Below are 12,551 nucleotides of genomic sequence, written 5' to 3' on the forward strand. Positions count from 1 at the left end.
GTCCCAGGATTTAATACGTTTAGACTAAAGCAAGTTTTTGGGCACCAGTCAATCCTAATATAAAGATTTTTCCTGAATCAAATATACGCTAGGTCTTGAACATGCTGTCTGCAGAGATTGTAATGGTATATTAAATGACTGACCCTTTGTTTCTTCTCTTAAATGTTTGTATTTGTCTATGTTGCACATGGAGCTGCTGCAATGCTGTTACGTTCCCTACTGGGCTAGGGGAACCAGAGGGAAGTAACAACATATAAAATAACCGGGCGAGAGAAAAAGGAGAGGAAACTGTCTACTGAAGCCACAAAGTGATGTTTTAATGGACAAAGAAAAAGGGCTCACCAGCCAACTTGCAAAGCAAACTAAAATAACAGTACACGAACAGGTAAACTGCAGCACATCTCCTAACAATTCACACGAACACAGGCCTCACACAGAGACAGAGACATGCTGCACACATGCAGCCAGAGGAGAAGGAGAGAGGCCACTGCAGCCTTCCTCAGGTCCTTTATGGAGGCCCTGATTGGGGATTGGGAGCACCTGGGGGAGAGGCTGCACCTGGAGACAATCAGGGAGAGAGAGAGAGACACACACACAAGCACCAACTGCGGCACGTAACAAATGCAAACAACTTTTCTTTCTTGATCCGACCTTATTGATCTGCGTTATCATATTGTATTGTATGTCTTTGACTTATCTGGATTTTGTATGAACGTGAACTGTAGGACAGATAATGTGGTGATGTTACCTGAGTCAACATCAATGTGTCAGTCAATTGTTCAAAATCACCTGGATTGCAGTTGCTAGATTTTGAGACATATCAAACTGGTCTTAAAGCATATTTTGAAGGGATTCTGCGTCTCCATAAAAACCCTTCTGCTCCTAGACGTTAGCTTCTCACAAAATCTCACTTATTGAGATTTAGAGTTTGGTTACACTGAGGATTTGAACGTAGCAGCTGTATGGTAATGGCCATGGGGTTAGGTGAAGGATTATGTAAACAAGAGTCCTCATAAGTAATGCACAGCTTTAGATTACAGTGTGTGTAAGAAGAAGCGGCTCCAGAGGGGAAGATAAAGAAGAAACAGAGAGCAGATACACCTCTGCTGGATATGCATAATCAGATTCGCCTTGACACTGAATATTCACCTTGTACATATCGGCAAACACAGATATGTGTTAACGACATCACAGTTTCCACCTTTATCTTTGCAAGTCAAGAGCTCTCTTCTTGTGTACCAGACTATTCTCCATTTCTATCCCTTTTTCCCCACTTCTAGTCATTTCTTTAAGGAGCCTTTTTTTGCTCTTCTCCAACATTTGTCCTTCCATGTTTTTCATTCCTTAATTCCCCCTTCCTATAATCTTTCCTTATCACAATACTTGACCGTTTTAACATTCATTTATCCCCAATTTGCCTCCACCCCTCTTTCCTCCACTGCACTGCTTTCCCCTTTTTCCTCCTCTTGTTTTCAACATGGCTGTTATCCCCTCCCTCCTACCACCTTTTTTTCTTTCCTCTCCTCTTGTAGCATATGGCCCAAGGTCTCCGAACCGGCTCCCTCCGGACAGGGAGACGTGCCCGTTGTGTTTTGGACGAAAGTTATAGAAGTGGAAGAAAAATGAAGTGGAGGAGGGGGAGGGGGGGCGGGGTTTGGTCACGACTGGAGAGGGTGGGAGGGATGGAGCTGGAGGCATATTGATGGAGGTTGTTAGAACAAGACAGGTGGAGGTATAGGAAAGGAAAGACGTTATAGAAGTATGTAGGAACAAAGATGGATCAGAAGGGTCTCTATGAAGGGGGTGTATATGTTAATCTGGTCATGTCGGGGTGTATTACAAATACAAACTGCTTTGACTTGTCCCGCTGGGTATTGATCCGCCCATCAGCCATGTTTGCACTGGGTCACTGGTTCCCATTACGTTAACAGATCTCATCAGTTTAAACTGCTCCAAGCATCTCGCTCGTATACTCTGCCCTCACCCTCGCTCAATCACCTGCTCAGGTTCAGAGGCAGATTACTCACCCACAGTCTACGAGCTTATTAACCCGAGGCTCCTGCAGCGTGGGACGATCTGTGTCATCATCTTACACGCCGCCTGGTGCAAACATCCAGCTGGATTTTTGTTTGACACGCTTTGAATCATCCTCAAACCAAATTTGTTATCGACTTACTGCCTCCTGTTTTTCCTTACACAGTTTGAGTCACAATGAGCGAAATGTATAATGTGGCGTTTTGGGCTCCGTCTTTGGTTGTTACCCTGCCAGATAATGAGATAAAGAGGCTCAATATGGACGGGATCCAGACTCAGCCCAAAATACAGCCAAGGATATTAATCCAAAATCATAAAAAAAGACAACAACAACTGTTGGAACAGCGAGATGTGTCACAATGTTCCTTCCCTTCACAATTCCCACTCTGTATTGCCTTAAAAACAAATGATTTTCATGCGATGATATTGATCAGGGTTTATGGACGGTCTGTATTAAGCCACATACATCGGCATCACTTAAAGCAATAGAATTAGATTATACCCAAAACCTCATAGTTTGGTCTTGGATAGTAGAAACATGGTGAATTGTTAAAATCTGGCATATCCTCTAGGGCAGGGGTGTCAAACTCAAGGCCCGGGGGCCAAATCCGGCCCGCGACTTCATTTTCTGTGGCCCCACAAGAGCTTGCAAATAATATAATATGTTTATTATACGGTTACATGCTACTTTACAGAAGCACCTTGTCCATAAACTACAGATGAAGCGTCTTATTTTGGACAGTTTAAAATGCGAGGGTCGTGATCGGTTCGTGCACGTTCCGTGATGGCCGGCCGGCCCCCAGTCTGACTTGATACCGCCCCCATGATAAATACATTTAATTATTGTGAAGCCAGCTGCAATGGATCATTGATCCACCAGGGGGTGCAGTGGGGTTCCACACTGGAGTCATGTGAAATCAACTTCTTTGTTGTTAAGATCCATATGTCACGGATAGGATCATAGTCTGTGCTAAATAAGACATGTAATCATTTAAATAATGTTGTTTAGTCGGAAAAAACGAACGAGCCGGCTCTCCCGATTTTTAATCCTAATTTAATCATCATCATTGATGTTTATGTTCGCCGAATTGACATGAAATCACTGACAAATATGAATATTCTGTATTCAACTTCATTGAAACGATCAGGATGGGTGTTATTTTTCCCCACAATGACCAAGTCGCTGCAAATGATCCCATGTATTACATGTACATGGCCACATTCTCAACAAAGTTACGTAACGAAACATTCTGTATTCCTTGCTTACTTTTTATTTAATGCTTTATAACAGCTGGAATAGTTCGTTTAGAACAGGCACCTCACTCGCAATCTGCTCCTCCGCAACGCCTACCACCTACCTCCGGCTGAAATTATGAATGTACAGTAAGGCATAGTAATCATAGATAACACGGCAGGGTCCGTTACAGTTTGTTTTCATCTGATTTCAAATATTTCAAATGTCTGAAGTTAATAAATACATTCTCAGTGTTCAAGTCAATAATAGTCATATAAGAAAAGTACTGATCTAATAACAGAGATTTTATAAGGACTTTTCAATGTTCGACATCGCTCATGTGAAATACAGTAAACTGGATGTTGTGGTGCCGAGAGGCGGGGTATCAAAAGTACAAGCTAAACTTTTATTTAGCATCTGAACACACTTGTAAACAACGTGATGCCCGGGAAGCGAAGACCCGGCGGAAACAGCTGGTCTGGTTCACTAAAATGTCCGTGTACAGTATATCTGGTACTAATGTATAGCGGATCTTTGTTAAGATCCATATGTCACGGATAGGATCATAGTCTGTGCTAAATAAGACATGTAATAATTTACAAAACATCACCATGTTGTTATGCGCATGTGCGAGATGTCACGTTGTAATAACAATAACTCATCTCTCTCGGTTTTTTTTGTTTTCTTTGTGTGCTTTGCCAAAAGCCACTGTGTCAAGTGTCCTAGTTGGGTTGCCGTAACGAACAGCAGCCGGCTCTCGATTTTTAATCCTAATTTAATCGTTTATGTTCGCCGAATTGACATGAAATCACTGACAAATATGAATATACTGTATTCAACTTCATTAAAATGTTATTAACGTGCCTAAACTCAGTAATTCTCAGTAATTCACTAAAAATTACTTAAATTGATGGGGAAAAATAACACCCAGGGATCAAGATCCCTCCGCGACGCGACGCGGAGGGATCTTGATCCCTGGGTGTTATTTTTCCCCATAATGACCAAGTCGCTGCAAATTATCCCGCTTATTACATGGCCACAAAGTAACGACATGACTCCCAATATTAATTAAAATGCTTTTATGGATTTAGAAAATATTTTTATTGATTTAAAAAATAGTTGTATGTATTGATTTAAATTTACATGCATCCGCTAAGAAAAATAGTCCGTTGTTACCGTTTTTTAAACAGTCAGAATGAAACGGCAGCTCTCAGTTGTGTGTTCACACTCCTAATGGCCCATCACAGCTCTCTCCCCCCCCTAATCTTTCTTTTCCAACAGTTAAGTTAACTGTAGGTTACTCTGAGTGACAAGCTTACAGTTAGTGAAGTAACACTTTTTTTTTGTGAGTCACGACCTCGCTGTTTCATTCTAACATAACGCTCCAAATATGACTGTTTCCACTCGGACTTCAATACAGCAACACCATTGTTTGTTTCCATGGTAGCGTGTCTCTTTAGTAGCGTGCACTCCTTTCCTGTAAATTACAGGTCCAGCCAGGCAAAACAGTAATATGAAATATGAACGTTAGTTTTTAACTGAAATGATCAAATAAAGTTAAAATGTCACAGTGTTTACAAACATTGACCATACCGTTCACCAGCCCCCACCCCACTATGTTGAGTATAGCCTACTCTTTGTTTAAAACGAATTGGCCATCGGAATGTGTGTGTCCCAACCCCCCCCCCTGTGATATCTCTTCTCCAGCAGTCTGTAGTTTGTCCGTAAACTTTAGAATGAAATGTAATACCGGTTAGTTTTTTGTGTTCATACTGACAGAAGAAGAAATAAATTAAGTATGAATGAGAATAAGACTTATGTAATGTATTGACATTTGATCAGTAGCCTATAAATGTATTACTAACTTTATCCACTGTGGTACCGAAGCTTGGATCACCGCCAAAGACATGGCCGAGGGCAGCTGGCAGCTTTCAATATTTTTCATGTGCGATTCTAACGCTTTCAGAAGGTGAAACATACAGCATCATTTGAGAAAAATAAATCAAAATAAGCGTTATAAATGAACCCTGACTACTTGTGTTTAGGACTCACTGTATTTTGCTACTCTCTAGGTCTGTGGGCCAAATCCAGATATGGGGGTGGGGGTGGGGGGGTGGGGTGGGGGGGGGGGGGGAGAGAGTTAGACGCTCGTGAATTGTCAACGGGGGGGGGGCCTCTCTGCACGGAGGAGCCGCGGAGAAGTGAATCACAGTGATCTCATAAACATATGACCAATGTGCGAGGGTGATGACATCAGAGCATCGTCCTATGGGCTTAGCCCCGGACAGGTACAACAGGTATTCACTCAGAGGGGGGTAGTTACCCATTTACATGTCAAAAAGCAACAAACAGTGGGCGGGTGGGGGAAGTATACTGAGAAGTATATAATGAGAACTGCTACCAATGGTGGCCTATTTAGTTTATTAAGAAATACATATTTGTAGCTTTTTTTTTATCTGCAGTAGGAAATGCAGAGAGTAGCGACAGGGCTGGTCCAACCTGATCTGTAAAGTGATCTAACTAAGTGCTATTCATTTTCTTGACGGGGAAGTGCAGTGTAAATGGGGGGCTTATATGCATTTGAAAAGCAATATAAATCACACAGTTCGTATACAATAGGCATTAAAAGCACCGTCGATAACCATTGCCCTTCTCCTATTCAAACCAAAAGAGAAAATGCAGATATTACACTCTGAAAAGAAAGGGTAGACATATCTGTACTCTTAGTGCCAAGTAGCTAAATAAATTCTCCAAATCAAACCAAATCAAACCAAGATATCTTGGGTATTCACTCAGAGGGGGGTCGGTGAACCGGGCAGAGTTTTTCGCCGGTCAACGTGTGTGAAAGTTTAAAGTTTATCATCTAAATTTGCCGAAACAAGTTTAATATTCTGAAAGCCAAGACTTTGTTTATTTGAAATCAGATGAAAACAAACTGTAACGGGCCCATTTTATTCATATTCCGAGTCATAAAGACTTTATTTAAAATAAACATTTATAACTAGTTTAGGTTGTTTGAGAGGTACAGCTACCATTCTTTAATTAGATGTTTGATAAGTGCATGCAGATCACATAAAACACGTACACAGATACATTATTTTGTATTTTTATTAAATTTGACAATCTCAATTTCACTTTCCACTATGTCCACCGTTGTTTTTCACAACCAATGGCAGAACTTTATTGAGGCCTGTAATTAGTCAACTACAGGTCTCTTGAAGTCTTTTTCTTCCAAAAAGCTTGTGACAAGATGTTATTGCTCTTGGGGCATTAAAAACAAGATTTTAACTTTAGTTTTTTATATAATATCTGCATTGTCTCTTGTGAAAAACTAAGTCTTACTTTGGCCATAGTTATTTAATATATAGCGCCATCTCCTGGTTAAACCCTGAAATTGGAGAATAGTGGGAGGGCCTAACATTCCTGAATACTGGTCCTTGGCAGGTCTTAGGCAGGCAACTGGCTGGCAGTCGGCAGGAAGCTGTATGCTGGGGTCCAAAATAAGAGGCTCCATCTGTACATGTCCCACAATGCATCTCAAATTTGACTTTTTTCTCAGAATTTGACATTTCTTCAAAAATATGCACTTTTTCTCAGAATTAGATTTTTTTCTTCAAAATGTCACTTATTTTTTTTTGTTTTTCCAGAATTTGGCTTTTCTTTTCAAATCATTTGGTCAAATGCTCACTGAAGAGACTTGCAATTATTTGCCCTTCTGCTTTCAGACGTAGGGGAGTTCTTACCCTATCAGATAATAATCCAATGCAGAGGCAATATAATACATTATTTTATATTAAATATTTATATATATATTTTTATATAGTCTTAAAGTTACAGCCGGCCCTTTGAGTGCAACCATAATGCTGATGTGGCCCGCGATGAAATTGAGTTTGACACGGCTGCTCTAGGGGTTGCACAAGGAACCTGTCTTGGTCCCCTCTGTTTTCATTAAATATGCTACCACTATACAGTAGGTCATTTTCAGGGAACACAATGTTGACTTTCATATTTATGCTGATGACACACAATTATACATTTCTTTCGAGCAAAACGACATCACTCAATGAATGAGCAATTTCTTTTTTTTAAATTGAATATAGATGAGAAATCATGGTGTACACTTCATGTGTTCTTGCTGCATGTCTGCTAATATCCCAAAACACATCTGTAACAGCACCAATTTGTCTCTGTTTAAATCCCAATTCAAAACTAACCTGTTCAGAACAGCTTCTGATCTGTAATTAAAGTTGTGACGCAACGTACAAGTAAGAAACTCCCAAAGAAACGCCACAGAAAAGGAGAGAAAAAGGAAGAAACCTTGGGGAGAGCAATAGAGGAAGGATCCGGCTCCCAGCTAAAAAATACATTTATAACGTGTTAGACAATATCATGTGTGTTTAAATACAAATAAATAAAGATGGATCCAAGTGGATGTCACAATCTTCTGGGTGCCACAGAGAAAAGTAGACCCAGCCATGACTCATGATCTAAGCATAGCCTTTAATTATGGCAACCAGCAGCAAAGTCAAAAGAGTATTCCACTTTATTCAACCTTTACTCATTTTTTCACCTCGCTCTTGTCAGTTCACAGAATCTCTTGTGACTCTACTGGCTCACTGTGACTGGTCACTAAAGCTTTGCTCCCATTAATTACATCATCAGAGTGTTTATGGGGCCAAGCTGTTGGTTGTTTCTCAGATCCAGGCAGTGACAGATGGTGGCAGGTTAAAGAGTCCGTTAGCAACTCACAGCAGCCAGCTCGCCTTCTTTTATAGTTTTCCATCTGAAAATGTCTGCCATAACATGGTTCACCTTAGGCCAATTCACCCAAAGCGCCAAAGACATCTGATTCCTACAAAGTACTATTGCTATCGGGGCAAAGCCACACAGCTGCAAGGCATTTACTAATCAGTGTAAAAGGGCAGCAATTGTTCTAAAGATATGGATCATGCATTAACGGCCCGTCCACACAGCAGTGTTACAAAATCTTGAAACGCTTCTGCCCATTCACTTTGAATGGGGTGACGTCACTTTGCCTCACTTTTCGCCGAACTGCATTGTGGGCAGGCGAGCGGAGATTTTCAGGATTTTCAGGATTCAAAGTTGAGCAATGTTCAACTTTTGAAGCTGAGGTGGAAGCGTCAGCCAATCAAATCCTGTGTATGCAAATCTGACAGTTCAAGCGCTAGCCAATCAAACGACGTGTATGCTGGGAGAGACATACCACAGGTCATTTCCTCATATTCCAAAAAATGGAGGAGAAATTAGCGGTAGGGAATTACCCGGTGCTTTATGACCCGTCCCTATTTACCTACCGGGATACAAACCGGAGGAGCCAGGCATGGAGGGAGGTGGCAGAGACAGTGGTAGGTTTTCGCCTGTTTGGGGAGTTTATATCCAGTTTACTTCGGGCTTTTTTGCTTCGTATGTCGGGGGCGGGAGATTCATGTGATTGGTTGTTGGTGCCTTGCTCGCAAAAAATCCCCAAGCTTCAGATACACCCACCTCCAAGATTTTTTTAACGCTGCTGTGTGGACGGGCCGTAACTGATGATGTACGAAGTGCCTTCTAGAAGAATGAAGCTACCTGTTCCAAAAGCTAATGTTATTGCTGATAAGCTGTTCTGTTTCGCACGGCCCTTTTTTGAATCAATGTGTTTTTTTGTCAACCTGGTGATAACCATTGACCTTTGAATGGCTTTTCAATAGCTCAAATCGATTGGTAAACCATTAATGGTTACCATAACCTTGATTTTGTCTTCTTCTGCTAGAGCGCCTTGGCCCCAGTTTAAGACCCAGAGGATCCATACAATCTTATCTGCCTTTTCATTTAGTTTACTTGGAAACACTTGTATAAAATCAGTTTCTGAGTCCCAAATGAACATCCTCTGGATAAAAGCTGTAAAGGTGATGGTGGAAAAGAGAAGGATGGACATATTATATGGACATACAGTATATATACATACTATAGACTGTCACATGACTGAAGGTGAGTTCCCAACTGTGTTCTTCTAAACCTTAAGATACCTTGAGTTTAGTCATACTAATACCACGCCATAAATAAATACATTTTGCCCAATTCAGGAAGCTTTATTTAAGGATATATATATTTTACAGACATGTACAATGCCATAGCAGGAAGTACTTTGCCCTCTAAGTTGTGAAGTTTGGGGTGTTGGATGGTGTACATGACATAAGCTGCTTATAACAAATTGCCCCTTGCAGGATTAATACAGTTTTTGATTGATTGATTGGATATGTTGCAAATATGACCTCCACACAAAAAAACTGTTTGCAGTATTCTATTGTTCATGACCTGACCTTTTCCTCAACTTAACCATACTGACATGTGCAGATCATGTGAAAGGAAGAAATACAAAATTGCAATGGATGTAAGAAACATTCTCATCTGAACAAGTGCATTAAGCAAAATCAATCCCTGTCAACATTCTTGTCCGGCAATAAACCTCAAATGTGGATTTGTCGAAAAACGGACCTTGAAGAAGTTTGTTGTCCTCAAATATAACGCTGAGACAGTTTCAGTGATGCAGTTTATATCCTCTTCAACTGTTCTTTCAATCAGGATATATAAATGTGAGAATGTGAGGAAAAAAAAGAAGCCAGAGATGAGGAGGAAGAAGATCTTGGCACAGATCAAGAGAGGAAAATAACAAAGCTGTTTACTTCTGTCCCGGGTATTTCTAGTTTACTTATCTCTAATGCTTCAAATAAAAATGATCTTAATACTTCTAAACATTTAATTGGAATAAGATCAAGAGAGGCAGGAAGACAGATTAAATTAGAAAGAAGAGAAGGAAATGTTCTCAGGTGATTTTATAAGACTCTGAGACAACACAAGATTCCATATTGGAAATAATTAGATATTCATTTATAAATGTCATTTTGTATTTGAAAATATTATGTGGTATGATATTAAATAGAGCAAACTGGATGAAATAAAAATGATAAACGAGGCAGTTGATGAGTCTCAATTGACAGACTCTTGTACTTACATGCTCGCTCAATGCAACGTATGCTAAAATGAACTATTGAGTACCTGGGTTGTGGACTCATGAAGGTACAGAAGTAGTGTTTGGAGGACACTTCTCACCCTAAATGACCACCATCTTGGCTACGTAAAGGACGTTTCTCCACCAGCCACAGTTGCTGTTGGACCAATCAAAACAGCACTATGCAAATAGTTTTTCACTTTTTAATAAACTTACCACAATACAGGTGTTGAAAAGAAGCTACTGTTAATTGTATTGGGTTAATTGAGCAGTCTGTAATGATTTACATAAGAACGAAATATCACTATTCAATGGACGAGCTAACGGTGCTAGCTAGGAATCAGACGGCTTATCTAGGGTGTAGTTAAATGTGCTCTACGAAAACATGGCTGTTTCCATCAATGGCTTCCAGACTGTTTTGTCAACGTCTTCATCAACAACGTTTCCATTGATGGCTTCCTGACTATTGTTAACAACAAGGATTGCACCGAGAGCTGCGATTCGCTACAGTGAACGATAACGTTGCTAGCTATCTAGCTAACATTGATGATCGGTGAGGGCACCAGCCCAGGCATCAGCCGTGTGAGATTTAAGACAACCCTTCCTGGTCCTAAGTGTTTAGGGTGTACAACATGCAGTGTGCTAATGGAAAAAGTATGAATTGAAACAGCAAGGACAGCAAAGAGAGGGAGATGAGGAAGTAGGCAGGAGAAAATAACAGATGGCGTGAAGGATGAGACAGGTGAAGTGACAGTTAATGAGAACAAAGATGTGAGGATAAAAAAAGTGAGCCAGAAAATTGCTTTTTAATGAGAGAGAGACATTGAGAAGCACATGCGTGATGGCAGAGGGATAGGTGGAGAGAAAGCTGTTCTGTCAGATCTAAAGAGTCTTTATGTGAAGGGTTTGAAGTGCAGCAAAACACATTCCCCCGGGAAAGTCAGAAAACAAAATGGAGGGAATGAGAACAATCAGTGAAACACAATTTAAAGAGTGGCTCCTCGCTCGTCCTGCCTCTCTGATTGTCACCCTCTAATCTCTGTCACCCATCTCAATTGCTTCCTGGTCTCTGTTTTAGTCTCTCTGGTCACCATCTTCTTCCATCTCAGTCTCTAAAGATTTAAGTTGTATTCCATCCGAAGCCAGCCGAGCTGCTCTGCTCTACAGGGGCATGGGAATTAATTCCAACTCCCATCAGAAAAACAAGCTTTTGATGGTAATCAAGATAAATCCGGGCTGGGGCGGCGCTATCAGCGGAGAATCTTGATTGTTCACTGAGCACTTAGGAGCCAGGAGAGTGTTTGAAAATAGAGATGAGGCGCTCCCAAACTTCTTATCTTGTTTCTGTGAGAGAAGAGGAAGGAAGCATCCACCGGTGACGATGGTTGGGGATTACAGGCACTGCATCTTAATGGGACAAATTACACAGACGGGTGATAAGAAGGAATACTGATACTGCTCTAAAAAATCAACAGTTAAGTTTGTTTATAGTTTGTTTTTGGAACTTACCATAATGATAACATTTTCTTGTGTTGTTTGGTTCCTGGTTCCCAACTGCAAGTAGAAGTACTTTGTTTTGATGGGCTGGTGTGCCATAGAAGTGTTATGTACACTAACCGTGTTTGCATACGTTTGTTTAGCTAGTCTTAATCTAGTAAGTAAGTCTTAATCGAGCAATTTTTCATTAGTCGATTAGTTCAAAAAAATATATATATTAAAAAGAAATCAAAAAATATATATATATTCATAATCATAATTTATCATAAATGTCCGACGATTAGAAGAAGAAGAAGAAGAAGAAACACTTTATTAATCCCTTACAGGGAAATTTCTTTCCCCACTCTGTTGTGTTAACACACATTACACACACAGGGGAGGATATACATGCACACACACAGAGGATATACATGCACACACACAACCACATGCAGATAGGAGAGGTGGCAGAGCAGAGAGGCTGCCAGGTACCCGGCGCCAAGGGAGCAGTTTCGAGGTTAGGTGCCTTGCTCAAGGGCACCTCGGCAGTGGCCTTGGAGGTGAACTGGCACCTCTCCAGCTGCCAGCTCACTCCATCGTTTTTTGGTCCAATCGGGACGTGAACCGGCGACCCTTCGGTTCCAAGACCAAGTCCCTACAGACTGAGCCACTGCCGTCCAATTAGTCGACTAATCGCCTTAATTGACGACTATTTTAAAAATCTTTAGTCGAGGGCAGCCCTACTTGATACTTGAGTTAATTTTATATTTAGTGTAGTTTGGTTTAAAAGTGCACAAA

The 12,551-nt window shown here is 40.8% G+C and overlaps 1 protein-coding gene across 1 annotated transcript in view; it reads left to right on the forward strand.

The window, feature by feature from the left end:
- The window catches only part of LOC117482071 (B-cell receptor CD22-like), a 1,109,798-nt gene that overhangs the window by 659,078 nt on the left and 438,169 nt on the right, over positions 1-12,551 (forward strand). The window lies entirely within an intron of this gene.

The sequence above is a fragment of the Trematomus bernacchii genome, unplaced genomic scaffold, assembly GCF_902827165.1.
Source record: "Trematomus bernacchii unplaced genomic scaffold, fTreBer1.1, whole genome shotgun sequence".
Taxonomy (NCBI): domain Eukaryota; kingdom Metazoa; phylum Chordata; class Actinopteri; order Perciformes; family Nototheniidae; genus Trematomus; species Trematomus bernacchii.